Here is an 11388-nt window from a genome sequence, read left to right on the forward strand (position 1 = left end):
CCAGGGTATCCTCTAGTCTGTGTAATAACCTCTGGTGCATCATGCATCTCATGCACCTCGTAATCTGCACTGTCCACAATAGGATCAATGGGCTGTCCAACTAGACCCAAGCATACGTGCCCACACATGACACAACTATGGGGCATGCATATGTGTGGAGCCGAGGATGAGGTGTCAGCACCACCCGATGCACCGCTACCATCAAAAGTAGGCTAAGCTACTGACGCAGCCTGAGAAATCAAAAGGCTACTCAAAGAGTGAATAGCCGATATGGTCCATGAAGCCGCCTCACAAATGATATCAAGATGCTGAACTGCAGGTGGGGGATCAACAGGAGGAGGGGGGACATATGGGCCCTGGACTACTCTGACTGCCCCAGGTCTATTTTGGGGCATACCTAAACCTACACCCTGGAAAGGTTGGATGTCAAAGTAGTTCACATGTTTCTGTAAAACAAACTCAACATACAATTTTTTTATGAAATAGAAGGGGATATCAAGATTTTTGTTGGGTGGTTTGTCGAAAACCATCCACCAACGATCCCAAAAGTTTTTCACAATCCCATCATTTGTGCACCATTTGATAGAAAGTTTTGTTTTTTTGGGATCTACTGGCTGACCAGTACGGGGATTAACAAACAATGAGGCGATTTCGGCTTTGGATATCTCAAGATCCTTGATATCCTTATACGACAAGCCATCTACATATTTTTCCTTCATAGAATCTCGCCACAAAAGGGCGGCATCGTGCTCCTCAGTCATGGTTTCCATACTTTTTATGATCGACGTAAGAGGATCAAACAATGGGTTTAGACAAGGGATCCTACGATATACTTCTGCAATCCCCCTCAATTCATTCAAATTTTGTGCAATCAAGACTTGAATTGAGGGGGGGTTTGGCAAATGAGGGTTTGGTTGTTGCAGTTGTGGTTGGTCAGTGTTTTCATTGTTATCTCCCATTTTTAACCTAATTGAATGTAAACAATTAAATTTAGTTAACAAATTTAAACAATTAGGTATTTGATTTTAAAAAAACCTAGTTTTCATGAAAAAAAACCATATTTTCAATGAAAAATCAAATAAACATTCACAAAAAATATAAAAAATGAATGAAATGATTCAAAACGACAAAATTCTTACCTCTAAATCTATTTTTTAGCAATTTTTTGTCAAAAAACCGGATATCGGATGGAGCGGATATCGGATTTTGACAAATTCACGCGACCCATGAGTTAAAAATGACTCACGGGACTGTCGCTGTCTAAATATAAAAGTCTCAGAAAATCGGATATCCGATTTCAACACTTAAATTATTTTTAAATAACATATATAATATAATAATATATTATATAATATATAATACGTATTGTATTATATTATATATATTATAATATAATATAATATTATATTATATTATATTATATTATATTATATTATATATTATATAATATTGTATTATATTATATATAATATAATATAATACAATATTATATTATATATAATATAATATTATACAATATTATATAATATAATACAATATTATATAATATAATACAATATTATATTATATAATATAATATAATACAATATTATATTATATAATAATATTATGCTATATTATATTATATTATAATATAATATTATATTATATTATATTATATTATAATATATAATATAATACAATATTATATAATATATAATATAATTTAATATTATATTATATATAATATAATATAATACGTAACATATAATATATTTTTTAAATTAAAATTACAAATAAAAATCGGATATCCAATAAAATCGGATATCCGATAAAATCGAATATCCGATTTGCATAAGTAATTACCAGGCCAAGGTGTACTAACACCCAGGCCAAGCAAAAAGTCAACACGGATTTTCGCATTTTTAGGCGAGTGAGGAAGGCTATTTTTTTTCACATCGCCACTTTTTGGCCCCCCTTGATCCTGCACTAACCCATAGAGAAAAACTAAAATTGGATGTCTTACTCAATAGAGAAAATGAATACATGTCTATTAAAAGAAGAAAATAAACTATATTTTTCCACCATCTTAAAGAAAATCATTACTATTTAAGCTAAAACTTAAATCTACTCAGTTATTCATTTCTTAAAAATCATAGAAGAAAGAGGAAGCATGAGCATGCCATTTAAGTTTGGTGTTGTGTTGGTACTTTGAAGTTTTTGTACCCATAAGTTCATCCCATGTTGTAGGAGAAATTAGATTGCTATTAGACATACCTTGAGTTATAGCTATAAATTTATTATGATAATATATCGAGGCCAACGAATGTTCATCATATCTCTAGATAAAGTATGTTTTTGATTAAGTAAATAGGGAAGGGCTCTGATCCCATACAATTAACAACATAGAACAACCAACCACTAAACAACCACTGCAACAAAACAACTAGTGGTTCCAACTGACTAGCAAACATACATAATAAAAAGTTCAAATAAGTATCATTAGAACATCTAAGCCAAACACAAATGCTAGAAAGTAATTAACTAACCATCAAAACATATAAAAGGCATGCAATCCAAATAAGATCATTAACATAATTCTTAGAGAAACCACCATAAACTAAAGACAACTTATAACTAATCACAGTCATAAAAGAAAGAAAACCCTAGATCAAAAGCCTATTTATTTTGGTCTTTGATAAGACCCCAATTCTTTTCCAAAATCTAGAGATTCTTCTTCTAGTCTTCAACATCAAGAACACAATATCCTTCCCTTTCTTCTATAGTTTCTTCAATTTTCTTTGTCCTGAGACCATTTCCATCATCGCCTTTCGCATAATTTCGTTAGTGATCGGGGTAAGGAATTTGACCATCTTCAATAGGAACTTTTATCAACTCTAAGGCTCTCCACAATAGTTTATGTGTCCTTCAGTCTCGACTCTCACCTACATATCAACAACTTGGACTTTAAGATTAGCCATCTTGTCATTAGTAGCCAAAGGGTAATTAACTTGTGCTTGAGTATTTTCATGCATCTCTTATTCTTCCGACATTCCCATCATCCTTGACCTCCTTATCGTCCTCTTGAACAATAGTAGTCTCTTTGATTTCTTATAAATCCATTTCCTCATTGTTGTATTCTAACTCCTCACTATCTTCATTAAAATCTAAGAGGAATTCTTCTTCGGAAGGCATCTCAAGATCCTCATCTTCTTTAGGTTTTCCTTTAATTTCATATCTTTTTCTTTGAGTCTTGCAGACATTCGACTCCCCTACACAACGCCCTATTTAGCAATGTCTTTTTGGAGAATCTCCTCCACAATAGTCTCTTTCTCAGTAGTATCCAAGTCAATAATAATATTTTTAGCTTTAGAATGCACATCCATCTTTCTAGATTTAGACCCTTCAGGTTTAGGATCTATAGATTTTCTCTTTTCCAGGGGTTGTCTTGAGGAGTTCATCTTCCTCTATCTCCATGCAAGGATTATCAACCTTCTTTCCTTTTCTCTTACCAGAGGAGCTAGGTTTCTCAAGGGTATGCACATTACTTTCAATCAACTCAATTTTTACAGAGCTAGGGGTTGCCTTAAGGTTATTAGTTGAGTAAGGAGCCTGCTACTCTTGGGGGTGAGGCTAGAAACATAACTATAAAGAGTGAAGATTAGAACCTGGTGTAACGAGGGATTGGCTCCCATAACATCAATATTAGCACATAAAGAGGTGAACATTAAGAAAGAAATGTTGATAAATTCTTAATGTCTAATATGGTTAAGGATGAGGAAGTGATAACCATGAATAGTGATGTAATGACCCTTTAAAGTTAACTAGTGCATAACATGATAGTTGACCATGGCATAAGGGGAGGAGAGAACCGACTTGTCAAATCTGTTTTGAAGAACAACTTCTCACCTTCTTCAAAAAAATTGTGTATGAGCATCTTTTAGTCCCTTATGCTTCTTCTGACCACTTTCACATCTTCACATTTTAGACTCGTCACCTTGACAATTAATTCAGGGGTAACTTGGAATTTAATACCACCAATCGACACTTCAACTTTTTTTTTCTAGAAATTGTAGAATTTGGTAGTGAGACTACAATTGTACCCCCTCATAGATTCAAAGAATGGGGTTAAGCTAGCTTCAGAGAACAAAGCCCATGGCTTCTCATTTTTCTTCAAATAATCACACTTCCCAAGCTCTGAATGTTTCAAAGGGCCTCCCATCCTGCCTTTTCTATCGCAAATAGAAAAGTCCCTAAAACCCAACTAAAAATATGCAAAGAGAGTTTCCAATTGAAAACGCAACTCACAATGTATCTTATTTGATATGTTTGAGAGCATATGAAATCATTATAAGTTAAAGCTAACACACAAGCGAGCTGTCATTCAATTAATTTATCCTTTCCCCTAGGCGTACCTCAAGAGAACTTGTCATTATTACACATAATGCAAATATAAGGAAATATATCATCTTGGGAATGATAGCCTTCCCAAACTATAAGCAACGTGGCAGAGAGGCTCGTGCCAGAAAGATATCTGATCAAGGTAGATGACCATAACATAACAAGCTTATTATTATAAAGCATAGCCATAATAAATGAGGAATTAAAAAGGCATACCATTATAGATAATATTTCCTCTTTCATTAGACAAAATTTCTTTCACCTTAGTAGAACAAGGATTAAATTGAATACTCATCCACTCATTAAAGTTAAGTGCCCAATTATAGACTTCATCTACAAACTTATTTGATTCCCTGTAAACATGCAAGACCTTGGATTAAAGATAGCTCCTAAGAATTAATTTTCTCTCCTTTGTAATTCATCTGATATTCCACAAACTATCTGTAGCTCCATTAGGACATCCACAATTAATTTAGAATCCCCTTCAAGGATAAATATTTGATAATTAAGTTCCTTCAATCTTTTCAATCCCCACCACACAACAAGGGCTTTTGCATTATTACTAGTTCCCATTCCTAGTTTTTTCCCATAACATTTTATGAGTCTTCCTTTTATCATCTCTTGTAATACCTGTAATACCCTAAAAATGGTCACCTAAACCATGGGCCCCTAATCTCGACAACATCACCAAGGTCCTAACTAAAAGCAATTAAATCAACCTTGAGCACCTAATTAATTAATTCTTCAATCATTAATGTTACATGGCAAATTAATCACTCTATATTAATTAAATATATATTTAATTAATTAAATCATTTCAAGTAAATCATTTTGATCAAGTATCCTATTTATTTAATTAAATATCTTAGCATATTTAATTAATAAATAAATTTGCCATTTAAATCACAAAAAAATGAATTAATTTACAAAAAGAGATTAATCACAAAAAGAGGAATTAATCTGCAAAAGAAAGACTTAAATTGAAAACAAAAGAAAAGAATTAAATTGAGAGAAGAAATCAAACTTAAGATATTTCTTTTTCTAAAATTGAGATAACTTGAGAAATTTCAAAAAAGGAATTAAATTGAATAAATCGTTTTCTCTAAAAATAAAACTCAAAGCTTTTGTTGAGGAAAGAGATTCAGTTGCATTGAAAAGACTTTTTCTAAATAAAAATCTTGAGCAAATTAAAGAAATGTGCACGGAATCAACTAATTTTATCTCAAGTGCATGGAATCAACTAATTTTATCTCCAATGCAAACTCAGACTTATAATCTGAATGCATTCAATCAGGCTATAATTGGAATCTATCTCAAGATTAACTTAATCTAATCTCTCAATTATTTCAATTAACATGGATTGTGTTTTTTCTTGAGGAATCTCAACCACTCATTGTTAATCGATCTTGACCATTGGTCTCTCTTTTGAGTCTCTATAAATTCAACCTTCATTTCTCATTCAAGACACCCTGGAGACTTTTTGTTATTGTGCAGTTTTTGCTCTAGAGTCATTGAAAATATTATGCTTTGAGATTATTGCATCTTAGTTTAGATTTTTTGCATACTTAGTTTAATCATGATTGCTTGAATTCATCTAGCTTAATATCCATTCCTCTAGCTTAATATTCATTCATCTCGCTTAATCTTTCATCTATTTAGCTTATTCTTGTGCTCATATAGATTAAATCCTTCGTCTTGGTGTAGTCTAGTCACTAGTATTGTTTAGACAAATCTGAGAGCAAGTCTATACTTGCATCTTTTAGAAGGCAATAGGTTGATTTGTTGTGGTTTTTATATTCATGATTATATCTGTCTAACCATGCATGCAATGACTTAATTTAAGTGTTGTGTCTTACAGCTTGCAGACTTATCCACTTTTCATGCACACATTTTTTGCGCCCACCGTGGGGCAAAAGACTACAATTTTCGGCCTTACAGATCAGCTTATTTTTACTTTTTGGATTTTGTCCGTATAATTAATGCGAAAACTCATACGAGTTTTCACAAAGGCTAGTACGTCAATTTGCAGGTTCTCGTACGGTCATGGTGAATTATTGAATGACTAGGTGAGAATTATCATATGGTTTTCTGGTTTTTGATATCAAAACAGATTGCATTATAGGGTTTTTTATTGAATTTTGATGGTACTAATGCTAACCCTGGCTTGGTTTTTGTTTGCTTGAGAGAATTTTTTTTTTACAACCTAACTAGTTTTTGCAGAATGTTTGTTGAAGAACACGCCTATCGCACAAAAATAATATGACTACTGATTCATTGTTTTTGCAGGTTACCTAAGGAGAGTCAAGTAAATATCATGTATTCTTTAAATTCATTTTTAGGCACTTAAATTGCGATATTGGTTAATGAACAAATCTGTCTTTTGTGTTTTAAGAAAAATCTAAGAGGTAGGAAAGTATGCTCTTGTCTGCACAGACAATAAAAAATCCAGACCCTCAAAGCTTTTCTAAGTTTGATATTTGTGTACCTTTAGCGAGCCTGTCACAGTGGGAAAAAGTAATCACCTTGTGAGAACAACCCAAGTGAGTACAGCTGGACCTGAGCATTCCAATTCACTATAATAAATAGGCCTCTGGTGATTAAAGTCTCAGAGGACAAGATTATTTGAGTTTTCTCTTTGAGATCTCTCATATCGGGCATTTTGTTGGGCCTCGCAGTCTCAATCACGTTTATGTGACTACAACTTGTTTTGGTACATTATTGGGCTATAAGCCTCAATCATGCTTGCATGACTTCAAGGGGTAATTTCAAACGAAATTCCTTACTAAGAATTATAAGATAGAAGCTTCCCAATTCACCTCCAAAAGGGGGATAATCTTTGTGCAAGAGAGATAGTAACTCTCCCAAGATACTTGCCATTTCGTGCCCCCATTGGCGTTTGGAGTCGGCTAATACAATGTTGAGAATCCATTACGTGAGACTCAGTGACCGTATTCTGATTAGCTATTGGGTGTGTGCCTAAGTCTGCAAGCAAAGGTTTTCTCTCTCAGCCAACTTCCGTAGGGTTAGTGTGTTGTGCTTGAAGTCATTATACATCTTGCATCTTTGTTGTGTTTTCATCCTTGAAACTAAAACTGAAATACTCAAAAACGTCCAAAAACTAAAACTGGAGAAAACAATAAAAAATGTCCAAAATTGAAGAAAACAATAAAAAACGTCCAAAAATTCAGTGATCAAAACTCTGTCCTTGTCAGAAACTCGTCTCTGTCTAGTCCTCCATCGTACAAGTCTACTATTTTGTCGTCTGGCTATATCTATTGTTGTATGAGTCTACTCTTTTTTCATCTGGTTATATATGTGTTGTCGTATGAGTCTGAATTCATCCTGTCAGTTTGTCGTTTGGTCCTATCAGAATTGTCATCCTAGTCCTTGAGAATTGTTGTCTAGCCTTAGAAACATTGTGGTATGAGTAATCATTATCCTCATCAGATTGTCATCTAGAGAACCTTAAACTGTCATGCAAGTATAGGCAACAACTCATACGAGAAACTTCCTGTATCGTTTGGAAACTATTTAATTGTTGTCTAGGTCAGAATACTCAGTCGTACAAATTTTTGATTTTGTTAGTCCAAAACTTACATCTATTTGCATACTTTTCCAGAACTGTTATACTTGCCTAATCGGTCTACAGTGAGTGTATATCTGGTCTTTTTTATCCTAAGCATAAACAATCTTGATAGTGTACCCGTGTCGTTGTGTTGAGCGATTTTGTCGATCATATTTCAGTTAGTTCAATCAACTGCTTATCAAACTTAATCAACCTAAGTTACTTAGATCACATCTTATATAGGATAGATCGTTCCTGAAACTAGACTGAGTCTTAGTCACTTCTCTCAAATCACTACGTCAAACGAACAACTAGCTTCAATTTGATCTTGACATCTACATTACTTCTAGCTCTCGGTCACATCAGTTATAAATGCCTATTCAAACTAGAAGTTCTCGTAAGAAAGTTGTCAAAGGTAAAGGATAGTCCTTTTCATTCCAGACTAATCGTTCTTTGTAGAAGAACCTCTCTCTGACAAACCTTCGTCATCAGGTATACCAATTTTCAATCAACCCTTATCTCCCACCATGTCTGGAGAAAGGCATGAAAAAGAAGCTGCTAAACATGATACTTATGACAATATCATCACCCATGCTAATGACAGTGATTCAATTTGTACATGAAAATGTAATTTTTGTTAACTTAGAGGAAATAAATTTTGAAATTCTAATGAGCAAGGTGAGATCTTTTGTAAATCTTCTATTGCAAAGTTATCCAAGAGAAAATTTGAGATGTTTAGTTGGAATGATTCACCTTTCATTTGGTTTGAGAAATTTGAATTTCAATGTGTGGGACTGAATTAAAGGTAAGATTGAAAATAAAATTACAAAATGAAATAGATAATACATTTTTTTGGCTACTAGAGTTCATGTTTGTCAAAAAATATTATCCTCTTATAGCTTATTTTATGTTTTAATTTGGTTGTTTTGTAGCTACCAAGTCAATGAAATTCAGAAGTGTATTAGAAAGTTTATATGGTCGGATGGAAAAGGATAAAGATACAAATAAGTGAGAATCGTATTGTTTGGATAGAGAAAATGGTGGTATTGGATTAAAAGACTTGAAGCTTCAAGGAATTTCATTGGATGCCAAATACATTATCAAGTCCTTCAATGGTAATGAGCCCTAGAAAGTTTTAGTAAGAAGTAATATTTAGGTGGCAACCCTTAAGCAAGAAAAGATTTGGGAGAGTCTACAGCCTCATCATTCTTTTTTGGGCAAATTTTCTATATCCCCTTTTGGCTCTAACATTTTCAAGAGTATTTAGAAGGCTTAATAATTTATCAAAAAAATGATACAAAAATGAATTTTATAACGAGGAGGAAAGTAAAATATGCAGTTTTGGGTCAATTTGATGGAATCTCCAAGGATGCTTTTCCAAAAATTGGGATAGAATAGGACTTAATGATTTTGGCAGTAATATGAACAATAGATAAATTAATTGCTGAGATTTTCTTGGTCGCTCTCATACTCAAAATAGAACTTACTCAATCCTTTGGAAAGCCTAAAAGAACATTAAATTTCCTATCAAACTCAGCTTTGATACTAAATCGTATGGTAATCTTAAGGAGTGGGATAGAACTGCCCTCCATAAAGTAAATTCTAGAAAATTTATAATTCACTTACTAACTTTTAGAGGTTGTTAAGCACCTCCAATGATTGTTGGCATTGGTATAATATTCTTAAGCACTCTTGGTCTTTTGTTAGTGAACCAAAGAAAGCTTGTTTAATATGGTTGCATCTCTTGAAGAAATTTCATGTCAATTTGAGTCATATTCAACTTGATAACAATATAAATTTAATTTGCAAATCAATGAAATTGTTAACCATATCTTCTAGGAGTGTTTCTTTGCTAAATAAACTTGGTTGTTATTCTTTGTTGATTTGTGAAGGTGGAATAATAAAGAGAATTTTTCATGGAAAGAAATCTTATTTGAGTATGTTAAAGGATTACTAAAAACTTTAATATATTTTTTTATTAGTTTTAGTTACTGAAAGCAATAAAGGAAGAAACAACTTACTGAATCTTCAAAAAGACTCATCTTTCATTCTATTGTTTTGCAGGTTGCTCTGACTCATGACTAGAGAAACTTTGAGAACTTATAGATGATTCAAATCAATATAAAGAAATTTGAGGTGAAGGCAGCTAAATATTGACTATATGTCATAGAAGAAGATGACAAATTTGTAGTAAAATACCCATGAAATTAAATCCAATTTTGAATTATGAATATTAAATCCCTCAAAATTATGGATATTGACCATTGGGTATTTTAGCCGATTTTGAGGGATAAAGCAATAAATTAAGACATTGTAATGTTACCATTTATGCATTGTTTTGGCCACCTACAATTTTGAGCAGCGTTCCATAGAGTAACAAGCCACTACAGGACTCTCAGCTATTCGTATATATTTTTTTATCTTTCCTCCTCAGAATTCTTTTTTTAAGTAATGTTAGGTTTGGGAAGTAGGACACAATGCATAATTGAAAATTTTTTACATGTCTCGAAATCTTATATGACATTTTTAATTTTTTTAAGATTTCACTCAATTTTGACTGAATCTTTGACACAGAATTGTTAGAGCCGACATAATTCCACCAATTCCTACCTTGATGTCAAGGAGGGTCAGCTTTATCATCAGACATCGGCCCAGAAATAAAGAATGACGAATCAATTCACCCCAAGAAGAGAATGCAAAACAATCCAATGAAAAAAACAGATCAATGAAAGACAGACACAGATTGTTTAACTGAAAAACAAGTGAATGGATTTGACTTGTTTTTCATCTCTGCAGATTTTTCACGTCCTACTTTAAATAGCTGGCAGCATGGAAAATTTAATTATAATATGCAAAATGGCGCCGCCCAGACTTGAACTGGAGACCTTCAGTGTGTTAGACTGACGTGATAACCAACTACACCACGGCACCTACACATCTTAAATCAAAATTTATATAATATTATTATTTGACAATGTTTTAGATGAGCATTTGAGTAATCTGGTATTTGTTTGGTGCAGCAGCGTGAAAAAAGCTAAGCAATGGAGGTCGATTAGAGTTGCTTTCAGACTCCGTCCTCATGATAATGAAAGTTATCAATACTTACACATCACGCAGAGACAATTATTTGAAACAATATTTTGGGCAAGATTAAATGGCAATGTTAATCTAATCCTTATATCTGGTTAATATGAATAGATGTTAATTTACTCCTGTCTATTATTATGAATAGTGTGTAGGTTGGAAGTTGTATATTTTTTTTTAAGACATGGATTAAACTGCTACTTGAAAAAAAACTTTTAATTATTTTCACAAACTTAATGACTCCCTAAAACATCTTCAGATTTACAGATCACTTATCACTGAGCATCCTCCACCTCTCACAGATTATTCAGATTTCATCAAGTGTAAGGAGAACATTTCAAATGTAAAATCACTGAAGA

General features: G+C 32.8%; 1 non-coding gene across 1 annotated transcript; it reads right to left on the minus strand.

The window, feature by feature from the left end:
- Positions 1 to 10802: 10802 nt before the first annotated feature.
- TRNAV-AAC (transfer RNA valine (anticodon AAC)) lies at positions 10803 to 10876 on the minus strand. The gene has a single exon. It is a non-coding gene; the product is annotated as a tRNA-Val (tRNA).
- Positions 10877 to 11388: the final 512 nt, after the last annotated feature.

The sequence above is a fragment of the Cryptomeria japonica genome, chromosome 3, assembly GCF_030272615.1.
Source record: "Cryptomeria japonica chromosome 3, Sugi_1.0, whole genome shotgun sequence".
Taxonomy (NCBI): Eukaryota; Viridiplantae; Streptophyta; class Pinopsida; order Cupressales; family Cupressaceae; genus Cryptomeria; species Cryptomeria japonica.